Here is a 12,369-nt window from a genome sequence, read left to right as displayed (position 1 = left end):
TTTCTCCTTGCCTTCGCTAGACACACTCACATCCATCTGTAGCTTTAAGACTAACTCAAGTTTCATCAGAGAACAGATCCCGTTTCCAATCATGGTCCAATTCTGATGTAGTTTTGCAAAATTTTCTCTCTGAATTTTTTTATCTTTGGTTAGCAAGGGTTTTTTATCTGGTCTTCTTTAATAATCAAATAATTTGAGGTATTTTTGAAATTTGACACTTGACACAATTCTCATCGAAGTTTGTTCAAATTGATTCTGGTGTGCTGAGTTCATGAGCGTCGAGCTCATGGTTTTCGTGCATCAAGTTCTAAATATGAGGGCTTATACTTAAGTTTTGAGATTTGGCAACACTGATGTGAATATGTCAAATCTGACAATGCTATAATAAAATTTGAGATTTTTGATAGTGAACATACTCAGAACGTGTTGTCATACGAGTGCTATGTTTACAGTTTACTTGAAACATTCATCTTGAAAAAAAAAAAAAGGAATTGAATCGTATTTTCTATGACTTTTGACGTGGGTTAGACCAATAGCAGTGTGCCAATCATCGAATTTCGACTTTTGGTGATGAGCCAACCTCTCGACCGTATTTCGCTGATTTTCCGAATTTAATCGTGGTCGCACTTCGCTACAGAATGAATTTCGTAAGAGTTGTCCGAAATTGGTTATTTTACCAGAAAACAACGAGACTGTGTGAAAACGGATATTGCAAGATCGTCATGTGACATACCGTGAGTTATAGGCATAATTAGGCATTAGTTCCACTCGCATACATTCAATATTGCATGAACATTGTAGTCCTTCAAAAGACAAAGCCAAAGGTCGACTGTTTTTTCGGAATAACTGCATATATCGCCACCGTTCCATTAGAGCAACGTAGAACGGTCAATTCTGAATGGTACTCCAGTATTTGTTTCCTAAAAGTGTTTGAAAAAATAAAAAAAAAAATCAAACGAAGAAGACGAATCATTCAAACAAAAACATTATTGATTGGTCAAAGCATCGAATTGATGGATTATCCGCCGTACAGTTCCTTTTTTGGCACCCAATGGTTTCTTCTTATTCCCGCATGTTTTGGAGCTAATTCTATCGGAATTGAAAAAATTCTTCGACAATTGTTTCCAACGCATGCAAAAGTGCATTGATCTCAATGGAGAATATTTTGGAAAACAATTACACGGTCATTTGTGAATGGTACACCAGCATTTGTTTCCCAGAAAATCAGAGAAAGCAGTCGTAGAAGACGAGTCATTCTACACCACTATAATCCGAGCTCACACATATCAGTTCAAACAAAACCGTTTTTTAACGGTCAACACAGCATATTGATGGATCATCCGCCGTTAAATCCTTGTTTAGCACCCAATCTTTTCCCGCAGATCGAAAATAAATTGTGAGGTCAACGTTTTTATACACCTGAAGAAGCGGTAGATGCGTTCAAATCATATGTTTTGAAGGTATCTCAATCGGAATGGAAAGAATGCTTCGAAAATTGGTTAAAACGTCTGATCAAAGATGGGTGATCAACTAGGCATGGAAATTAACGTAACAAAAACAAAAGTAATGGCTATAACAAGAAATCCAAGCCCAAAACTGAACATAAACTGACACTGCAATAGAGAAAGATGAGAAATTTAAATACCTTGGCAGCTGCATAACGACAAATGTAGACCCCGATGTCGAAGTAAAATCACGTATAGAACAAGCTAGAGCCATATTCCTAAAGGTGAGAAACCTATTATGTAACGCAACCTTGAGCTTAAACTTAAGATACCGTTTTGTTAACGCGTACGTGCACTCAGTTCTCTTGTATGAAACAGAAACAGAACAGACTTTTGAGGGGCTTTTGAAATATGAATCTTCCGTAGACTACTAAAAATATCATGGACTCAACATATACCTAACGATGAAGTGCTTAGACGTATAGGAAAGGAAAGAGAGTTACTTACAACAATAAAGAAATATAGTGAAATTAATAATAGAAGGAAAAATCGAAGGAAAACGTTAAAAATGTTAAAAAACATTCGCGATTGGACTTGTATGCACACATCATCTTTAATTTGCACCACTCAGGACTGAAATAAGTATGCCGAAATTTCCGCCAACCTTCATTAAAGAAGATGGCACCTAAAGAAGAAGAAGAAGAAGAAGAAGAAGATTCAAACGCATGCAAAAGTGTATGTTGATCTAATGGAGAATATTTTGGAAAACAATAAAGCCATTGCCAATTATATCTTTGTTTTTATTTCTCTATCTCTAAACTTAAGTAGCAACCCTTTTATTATCAATTTTGAACTACATACTCCTCTTGGCTCAACTATATGACCCCCCGTAAAATTGCCAGGTGTTTAAGAAGGTTAATTTGGGAAAACGTACGTACGGCAACTTTTTCTTAAATTGTGGCATGACAAATATTATTTTCCAGTCTAGTTTTTCCAATATATGAAACGTTCTAACAATTAGAAAGGTGTTTAATTTCAACCCAAATCAAATGAAATTGTAATAAATTTAGACCGATATTTAACCTAACTTACACCCTAGTGATTTTTGGGACAAGTCTTGTGAGGAGGTATGGAACATTGTCCAAACCCTAAAATTTGACACTGGTAAAGTACTTGATATACTTTTAAGTTTTTTCTTTCTTTCCGTCTAGCTACTATAGAATTTTAAAAATTTCGGCGAATACGAGCGGCGCCTTTAATCTTATTTTTATAAATGGCAGAAGCGCTTTTTATTATAGCAAGTGGTGTATTTACAGTCTTTTTTTTAAATAATTTCTAGGAAAGTCTATTTATTTATTTCTTTTGTTTCTAGAACTTCGTAGAATTCTATTTGTGGCATATAAATAAGTTCATGTAGTGCAGTTAAGTTTTAAATAAATAGTCGTAGTGAGAAAAACGAATTAGTAAAAGTAAACGTAGAAATTATTTAAGTGACATTTATGAGTAAATTATTATAAGTTAAGTGTATTGTATAGTGTGTAAATAAATTAACAACGTAAGAGATAGTGTTTATTAATTCATCGCACGAAAAGTGTGTAAATAAGTACGAAAAACGTTACAATATATATTGTTTCCGAAATAGCAGCTAAAATTAAAATAAAATGTGAAAGTAAAAGTGTTCAAACTTTCAAATAAAACACTTTAGTAAGAGACCCAATATTTTTTAAATGATTCTAAATTTGAATCAAGATTCAACAGTTAACATATTCACAATCATTAATAAAACACTTACTTGTACTATTGAATGTAATATTTAAATATATCACAAAACGTTGCCTTCCGAATACTTGATTACACCTTTGAATAAGTAAAAGGAAAACTTTCACAGCTCAAGAACGATATAAATACGATAACGATTAGCGGAACGAAAACGTACAAACCTCGTCTACCGAGATCCACTTTCTAACTGTCACTATCGCGAGAAATACTACACGTACGAAATTTAATTTCTCCCATAATTAAATTCCCGCTACGTATATAGGATGTTGTACATACGTCCAATGAATCGCGTGTTTTTCTGGTTAACTACAGTCACAAAATAAAACGTCGTTGCCAACTTTTAACATATGTAAGAAACGATGCGAAACTATTTTATCTAATGCTTTAATATTTGGAGCTTTTCATATAAATTTAATTTAGGTCGCATTATATAAGTAATAGTCATGGCGAGAATGTGGAGAAAATGACAAACACGTAAAGTCAAGGAAAATAAAAAAAACTATACAGGGTGTCCCACGATGAGTTAAAACTACGGCATGGCAAAATACTTTTAGTAAAATCATGAAAATTTTTACGATTGGGTTTTTGGATATGATCTTTTTAACTAAAATATTTTCAAAGATGGCCGACTTCCGATATATATATTAAAATAGGGAAAACCGGGTGATTCTATTTTAAAAAAATGTAGGAATTCGATATTTATGGAGTAAAACTTTTTTTACACACCCTGTATAACATTAAAAACGTTTCAACATAGATTCAAATACGTCTGACCTTGCTAAAAGCAACCGAACAGACATCATTTTCATATCTTTAAGGGTATCTTCGTAAAAAAATAATTTATAAGAGTCTGCATCGGTCAAATTTTTTACAAAAAAATTAATAGCTCAAAGAGTATGCATTTTTGGAAAAAAGTTTTTAGTCCTGTTCGCATAGTCAATAGAAATGAATTACAGAATATCCTAGAATACAGAGAAATGGGAGAAAAGCAGACAATGTCCGCCAATTTTGCTATTTTAATTTTATATTTTCGAACCAAATTACTTTATTAATAATCGCAAAGCAATTAAATAATCACGAAATTTCATCATTTTGACAAACATTCATTTTTTACTATTTCAGTATATCATAATATCGCCACAATTTGTCAACTTCCAAGAAATATGACTTTCAATATTTAGACTGTTGTATTTGATCGTTCAACCTTCAAAATACGTATCTGAAATATGGTAAAAAATAAATGATCATGGTAGAAAGGTGATGATAACCTTTAGTAGGTCATATAATACATTTCTACGACAAAAAATGTATTCTTTATTGGCAAATTGCATTATATCAAGAAATATCACTAACTTAATTGATGATAGAAGGTCATGATTAAGTTAATATTAATTTTAATCAACTTGACCGATTGTTACATTATACAATGGGGACTTAAAATTCATTTACTATGTAGGTAATTATTTATGTAATCTATTTCGGTCGCTTCCTGGACTTACACGTCAAAATTTACAATATAGAGAGCTTCTAATTATTTGGTTTTTCACTATTATAGAAGCTAAAAACAAATAATTATTACTTAAAACGAATTTTTTAAGGTCCACAAATAAAGTTTCGCGAACAAAATAAAATCACTTTAACACAAATGTCATAATACAATATTTTTCGTATAATTATTTTATATGTTTAGGTCGTAGATACACGCTAGTTACGGTAAAGTATACAGGGCTCGAATTTACATCCCTCATTGTTAATGGTAAAACTTCTTGTCATATGATTTTTTCCATCTCGCAAAAACACAACAAAAAAACGCCCATATCGTTTGAACTAATCAAATTAAATCATTTCTACGACATTCGCCAAAGATCCAATCACCAAAATCACTTTTACCAGTAGATATTGTTCATCTGAAGCTTCGCATAAAAATGTGGTTACTTGTTCTATATAGCTAAACAATTTTTTAGCATTGAAAACAGTCTCCATATCGTGGAATTTTTTATAGAAAACAACGACAGCAACATTTGTCAGATTGTAGTCGATTGGGCAACAGTGCTGTACAAGAGCAAGCTTATAAAAATTACGAGTCCCAACAATGCCAACTCAATAAAACCCTACTTGAATATTGACGAAGAACAATGTAATCAAATTATTATAGTTCTTCCAATATCAATTGCAGAAGACAGTTATGCGAGAAACAATCAATATTTTATAAATAAGTACGGCATCTTAACAAATTAAGAAATGAAAAATAATGTTTACTCTCCGTATAAAATTCACTAAAAATCTAACAAACCGTCAGTTCACGTGGACTCATCATCCTCACTGTTTACCAATGAAAACATCGAATCGTAAACATAAATGTATTTCTATTGGCCGAAGCTGTATGTCGTAAGTCAATAGACAGGTTGGGATTTTAGCTAAAATCCCAGGATAATAGGCATCAGGTATAGAAACTAAGACGTCTGTGTCATCACCTCTCTTTACTAATTGTTCTATTGTTAATTGCACCTTTAAATAAATTTTTCTGCTCTGTATTTTTTCTATAATTAGAAAAAAAATTTATCTGAGTAACTCTCGAATATAAATAAAATGCTCGAAAACTTTCTCAAGCTTGTTGCTTACGAAATCTGTTATAAAATTTTTTCGAACAATTATAAATATCTTTGGGTTATTGATACTGAAAATAAAATGTTCTAAATTTATTTCTTATTCTTTTTTGCGTTGTTTCCAGATAAGTATAATACAAAATATTGTTCATTACACGTTCCGAAATGGATTTTCTCTGCTCAGCCTCACACGAGAATTTGTCACGCGCGCATGGAACAGCCATAGTTCGAGACTCCTTTCAACACTATTCCATTGAAAATGACATATTCCGTATAGTTTTCTCTTATTAAAAATTTTAAATTGTTCACAATCTGGTGAAAACTAGTGAGTAAGGTAGGGCATCCTCGCCCTACTTTTCCTGGTGCGTAATGTATAACAAGTGTTGAAAATGAAAAATTTTACACGAATTTGCAGAATTGAGACACGAGTCGCAGATAAATGTTGTCCCGCATACCAGGGACGATAAAGCGAACTTATCATCCCGGAGGGATGGAGGAGCTTCACAAAAACGTGGAACCCTCGTTAAGACCAAAAAGCTATATACTCTACAACAGCAAGACCCAGATTCGTCCATCTTTGGAATATTGTTCGCACATTTGGAGCTCGGCTCCCAAGCATACCCTGAAGATGCTTGACTCAATATAGAAGAGAGCAGTTCGACTTATAGGTGATCCCGAGTTGACCAGAAACTTGGATAGCTTTTTACATCTTTTCCGAGCACTATAACCTCCAGAAGTTCAACATCAATATCCACGTGCATCTCCACACGGCATGCACAGAATTACTCTAGTATAAAAGGGTTTACCCTCTTGTGCTTGCTTTTTACATAAAATATTAATAATAATTAAACAAGTGTTGTACTCAATTGTTGAGTAATTTTCTCCTCAGATTGAAAAAAAATTATTTTAAGCGAAAATGAGAAATACAAAGGAATAAATAAACATTCAAAATAAAAATTCAACAATCGCCAACGAGTTCACTGATATAATCATGGTTTTCTTTTTCTTTTTCCAAAACTCGAATTACTACTTTGATAAACTCGTTTTAGTACATGAATAAAAGAGAATTCAATGTTTCATACATGTTTTGTATCTCATTGACCAATTTCACTGAGTAATTTTAGCATTAAGCTGTTAAGTGAAAGCGTGTATCGAGATGATTTAGTATCATATGACCAATAGATATCGTTCGCTTTCTAAGAATAAACAAAAGGATGACAAGAAATCATAGACTAGTAAAGTTAGAGGGAGCGGACAAAAGTTTATAGTTGATTTTTTTTATCGCTTCGGATTATGAGAGTTAGCATTTTTTTTAAATTGCTTGATATCTCGGAATCATAACTAATCACACGTTGTTCTCAGAGAAAGAGAGAGAAATGTTTTATTGTCCAAATTTGTAGACAAAAGCTTCTAAAAACTAAAAAACAAACATGAAAATAACTAAATGAAGATACATAAAATAAAATTTCAATAAAGAGAAGAAAACCACAATGAGTTACAAAATTATAAGTAATTGTAATAGGTAATAATCAGAATATAAGTCAATATCAAAATTAAACCAGTATGCAGGATGCTCGGAATTGAATATTATTAGAATAGAAGTCGTTTACAGGGTAGAAGGCACTTTCCTTTAAATATGCCCTTACATTATTGAGGAATGCGGGAAAATAATATATCGATTTGATTTTAATTGGCAAGTGATTGTGCATTTTTTGCAATGTAAAATATGAGCCCTTAACTAATTCTGAACGTGGCGCTAGTAGGTGAAGGTCGTGCTCCGTGTTCCTAAGTGAATAGCCATGCAACGACCTTTCTAAAAGTGGAGAAGCGTGTTTTCGAATTAGGCAAACAGATTCAAAGATGAATAAGGAAGGAAAAGTCAGAATTTTTAATCTTCTTAAGAAATCTCTTCAGTGAGCCCTGCTGTTTAGTCCGAGTAAATATCTAACAGCTCTCTTTTGTAGTTTGAAGATTCGCTCAAATTAGTCGCACCACACGTACCCCAGAAGGGAAGGACATATCGGAGATGCGACTCAATAAGGGCATAATAAACTGTTAAGGAGGTGGATAAGTTCAGTTCTTTGGAAACTGATCTCAGCGCAAAACAGGAGGAACTTAATTCTTTAAATAACGGCGCAATTTTTAAATCCCATTTCAAGGCATTGTCCTCAATAAGCACAGATTGAACGACGTTAATGGTGGTGTTATTTAATAAAAAAGCAACAATATATTCTTAGATAAAAATTTAGTTTTGGAAACGTTGAGACAGAGAAGGTTAAAATCGCACCATGATTTAAGGGTGATTAGGTCACTAGATATGGTCATATGAAGTGCCGTGGATTGCATCAGGGTTGCTCCAAGAGATATATTTTACCACTGATGTCTAGATAGGCGATGTCGTTTATAAACAGAAGAAACAAAATAGGGCCTAGTACTGAGCCTTGGGGCACTTCACATTCTATTGGCTTGCAAGAAGACACCTTAAAGTTTATTCGTTTTTTGTTATATACAAAGATAAAGATAAAGAATACGATATAACCTCATATTTTATGAAAATTTCCGTTTTTTAATCTCATTTTGACAAAAATTAGAGAACTGCATAACAGAAAAGTTCGTAGGTTAGCATAGAAAAATAGTTATTTACGATACAAGTGTTAAAAGTAAGATTTTATTTTGTGGGTGGAGATGATTAAAAAATGAGAGTAGTGATTTTTTTAACTCCTCGAACAAACTGAAATCACTTTGAACATATACATCATATATAATTTTTTATAAAACTCTTCTTCAAAATCTACTTAGTTAAGAGGTTTATTAGTTAGGAGTCGTTGATGTGCGATATTCAATTATAATTTACTAGAATTAATCAACTAAAAAATACAGAAATCGATTCGATATTGCTTTAGGTAAAACAATTACCTAAAATGACCGAAATTTGTGGATGTTATTAACACGCTTATATTAGCTTTTGTAATTCTCCTTTTAAGTAAGAGCAAGTGGCTTATCTTTCGACAGAGGATTCAAACCTCCGATCTCCATGTTGGAAATTAAGCGCTTCGATAACCATACCAACTACACCTTTAAGGCTCAATACAACAAGTTTCGACGAGGTATAGCAGCTAAGCCATTATACGAGAGTATAACTAGTAACGAGTATAAACTATATTTTTTAAGCATTTTTTAAATAATTAGATATTGTCATAACCACATTCAAATATCTATTTAAATTAGTGAAAAATCGAGATTTTTTGGTGTGCTTTTATTAATAATTTGCATTGAAACTGACTATGTGTGTGTCAAGTTCGACGCCGACTCCGACGTTCTGTTACTACTGTTACTAATTAGTCGAAACGTCAATTTTTATCTATCTTTTAAAAATTAATAAAAAAACTAATTTTGAAACAGAAAAGACCTACATCAAAAACATTCCGCCGTTGTTCGAAAGGGAAAACAACTACTTTCCTGGCTAATGCCTCGACGAAAATTGAATTACATCCCCCCTGAAGAACGTAATGTAAATCGACCTTTTTGTCGTATATTAACATCCCCAATGGCTTTCAATTGCAAGGAGAGGGTACAAATACTGACTAGTTTCGACGTTATTACGTCTCATCAGAGCAGTTTAACATTTCTCGTTCAAGCTTAAGACCCGGACTATCTAGTATCTAGATTATTCGATTAGAATGAATTTTTTTGTGTGTATTCAAGTGAATTAGAGGATGGTTTAGATTCACAAAATTGGTAAGGTTGTCGAAGTGTTAATTATTGTAAGTAAAATTTTATTATTGTTATACATTTAAACATATTTCTTATATTGAACTTGACCATAATTTCAGGACCAGACGATGAATACATAAGTATTCGAAAGCTCGGAAAATATATTAAAATTAGTCTACTTTGGTGTTTCATCGCCACGTTTCCAATAAGAAAACGCTCATAATATAGCTGGCAAAGGTTATATATACGAGGATATAATGAGAAATTCTTAGCCTACTATAGAACCAAACAAAATTTCAATGTCAAAATATTTTATTACTCAACATATTCTCCTCTTAATTTGATACATTTATATATCTCTATACAACACGATGATTATTATTTATTCACCGACAAAACTCCATAAGGTTAGCGTAATCCTCTGGTTGTAGGTGCTGTACTCTCTGTACGTGATAAGGATATAAGCCTTGTGCGTAGAGTGTGTTTATTACCCTTTTTTGTGGAATTCCCAATTGGGTGGCAATTCTCCGTGAGCTAGTAGTTGCATCTTGCATCTACTAGATGCAGAATATTTTTTACTTCTACCAAACCTTGTGGAATGGCGCATTCAGATGATATGTTAGCACTGGGAAGCTTACCAGTCTCGCACAATTTGTTAAAAAGTCTAATTTTTTATCAGGATATCTTTGGTGTGGAAAACAGTAGCAGCTGTAGCATTTCCATTACAGAAACCATAAACAAACACTATATTTGCATATTCTAAATTAGAATAAGTATCTGGCATTTTGCAACACTAACAATCACATAAATTCGAAATTAAACGTTCAGTTACTGTTCACTGTACACTTACAGTTCATCAAAACGTCAGAATTATCAAATGCCTTTGAGCCACGAACATGGCATACTTTGCTAAAATTCAGATATAAGTGGAAAGCTAGATGAAAATTTTTAATTACTCCATAACTTGAGAACAAATGAAAATCGGATAAGAACATAAGAGTTTTTTTACATTATTTTCACGTGTATAATACACTCCTAGAGTTTGGTGCGCTCCTCCCGACTCACCCTGTATATAATCCTGACAGATGTTGCTGCAGAAGTTATTACTGCAAGTAAACTGCTGAATCGACTTGAATGAATTTTTGTGTATACATTTATGCATTCATTTCATTCATTTTGTGTATGTATTTAGTCAATGCATTTAATTTATTTGTACGCTGCGTTTTGATATTATATGTATCGCATTTACATAAATATTGATCGTATTATATTCAGATATAGTTACGTGCATAGGATTTCGTTTATTTTTCGACATTTTAGTTTGAGTGTATTAGATTAAGTGTGTTTGGTTATTTCGGCCCGACCTGGGCGCTGTTCATCTTCAGTGCTCTCTCGGCCCTCCCTAAAGCGCTTACACCACTCAAAAACACGCGCATGAGATAGAGAATTGTCCCCATAGGCCTCTTGCAACGATTTATAGCCGTCAGTCGGATTCTTTTTTTTCAATTTAATGGGAAATTTGAGATTGATACGATGCTCCTGTTTTTCGTCACGAGAAAAAAACACGTTCGTTTCAAATCGCTACTGCACAAATACTACAATAGGGACGGAAACGTATTTTGGGACGTGCATAGACAAGATATCTAGATACCCAACGAACTACTCGTATTTTACTCCACTCGTCTATGGCGCCCTATAGGCGCGCAGTCTCGTTATTTTATAGCCAAACCTCATATGTGTATGTATTAGTTTCTCTAAATAACGTTTTCATTGTTTTTCTGTTTTAAACAACAGTGGTCTTATTTGTTTATATAGATATTTATATTGTTACACTATATTTAATTTTACAATTTTTTGTTTACTTGTTTATCTTTATCAACTTTTGCGTTATTATGTACCATATATTTTTAACTTTGATAAAGATCAAATAAAAGGTCGAAACGTTGGCATTTTAAACATTTCTTGGACAGTTTTATTTTAAGTCCTTAACCCACAACACTGTTCGAACTTCAAGACAACGAGAGGAATAAGACATGGATGTATACTAAGTCCACTGTTCTCGATTTTTTTGATGAGAAAATAGAAGAAGCAAAACAAACAAGCAACACATTATAAGGTGGGATATTGTAATACGATAGAGGTGAAAGTATCGAAAATAACCTATGCAGATGATTTAGTATTAATAGCTAAGGACAAAAGAACTAGGAACAAAACTTAAGAATATATACTGCCAGCAACATGTAGATAAATGAGAAGAAAACAAAAACAATGATTATAGGCAATAATGAACAAGAATTTGAATTATACCTAAATGGAGCAAAAGTGAAAATATCTTCCTAGCAAACAAATAGATACTGAAAGAAATAAAAACAATTTTTTAAAAAATGAAGCTACTCCTATACTCACTTTCGAAGCAGAAACATGGACCACAATGCAAGGACAAAAAACAGCCTGGAGATGAGATATCTAAGGAAAATAGAAGGACATGTTACAAAAATGGGAGAGGACAAAATGGCTAGAAGAGTGAACAAAACAGGAACAGCAAAAAAAGGAAAGAGTAAGAAAAATATGGAATGAGGAAGTTAAGATAGCAACAGAAAAAAGAAACATTGAATGATATGGAATAAAATGGAAAGGAATGAATAGAAAAGAATGGAGGAGACTTTAAAGGCCTGAAACTACAGCATAGCTATACTAGGCTAGCTAGTAAGGCATATGTGGATCTACGTATTTTGTAGGCAAAACAATGAGAGTCATGCACAAAATATCTTTTTACAAAATTGCAATTGTAACTTTATGAAACAAGTGTTGGATATAAAACTTAA

General features: G+C 32.8%; 1 protein-coding gene across 4 annotated transcripts in view; it reads right to left on the bottom strand.

Annotated features, from left to right (window-relative positions):
- Nucleotides 1-12,369, bottom strand: part of LOC130901242 (ATP-citrate synthase) — a 52,249-nt gene that overhangs the window by 37,926 nt on the left and 1,954 nt on the right. Inside the window, exon 1 of one of the 4 annotated variants that reach the window (XM_057812452.1) lies at nt 3,238-3,544. The exons of 2 other annotated variants lie outside the window; for them this stretch is intronic. The gene's annotated coding sequence lies outside the window, so the exon portion shown is untranslated. Of the gene's footprint in view, nt 1-3,237; nt 3,545-12,369 lie in introns of those variants that run through there. One more of the 4 variants, XM_057812455.1, reaches the window with a different exon arrangement.

The sequence above is a fragment of the Diorhabda carinulata genome, chromosome X (assembly GCF_026250575.1).
Source record: "Diorhabda carinulata isolate Delta chromosome X, icDioCari1.1, whole genome shotgun sequence".
In the NCBI taxonomy this organism is placed as follows: domain Eukaryota; kingdom Metazoa; phylum Arthropoda; class Insecta; order Coleoptera; family Chrysomelidae; genus Diorhabda; species Diorhabda carinulata.
The sequence above is the reverse complement of the archived record's forward strand: the minus strand, read 5'-3'. Positions and strand labels throughout refer to the sequence as shown.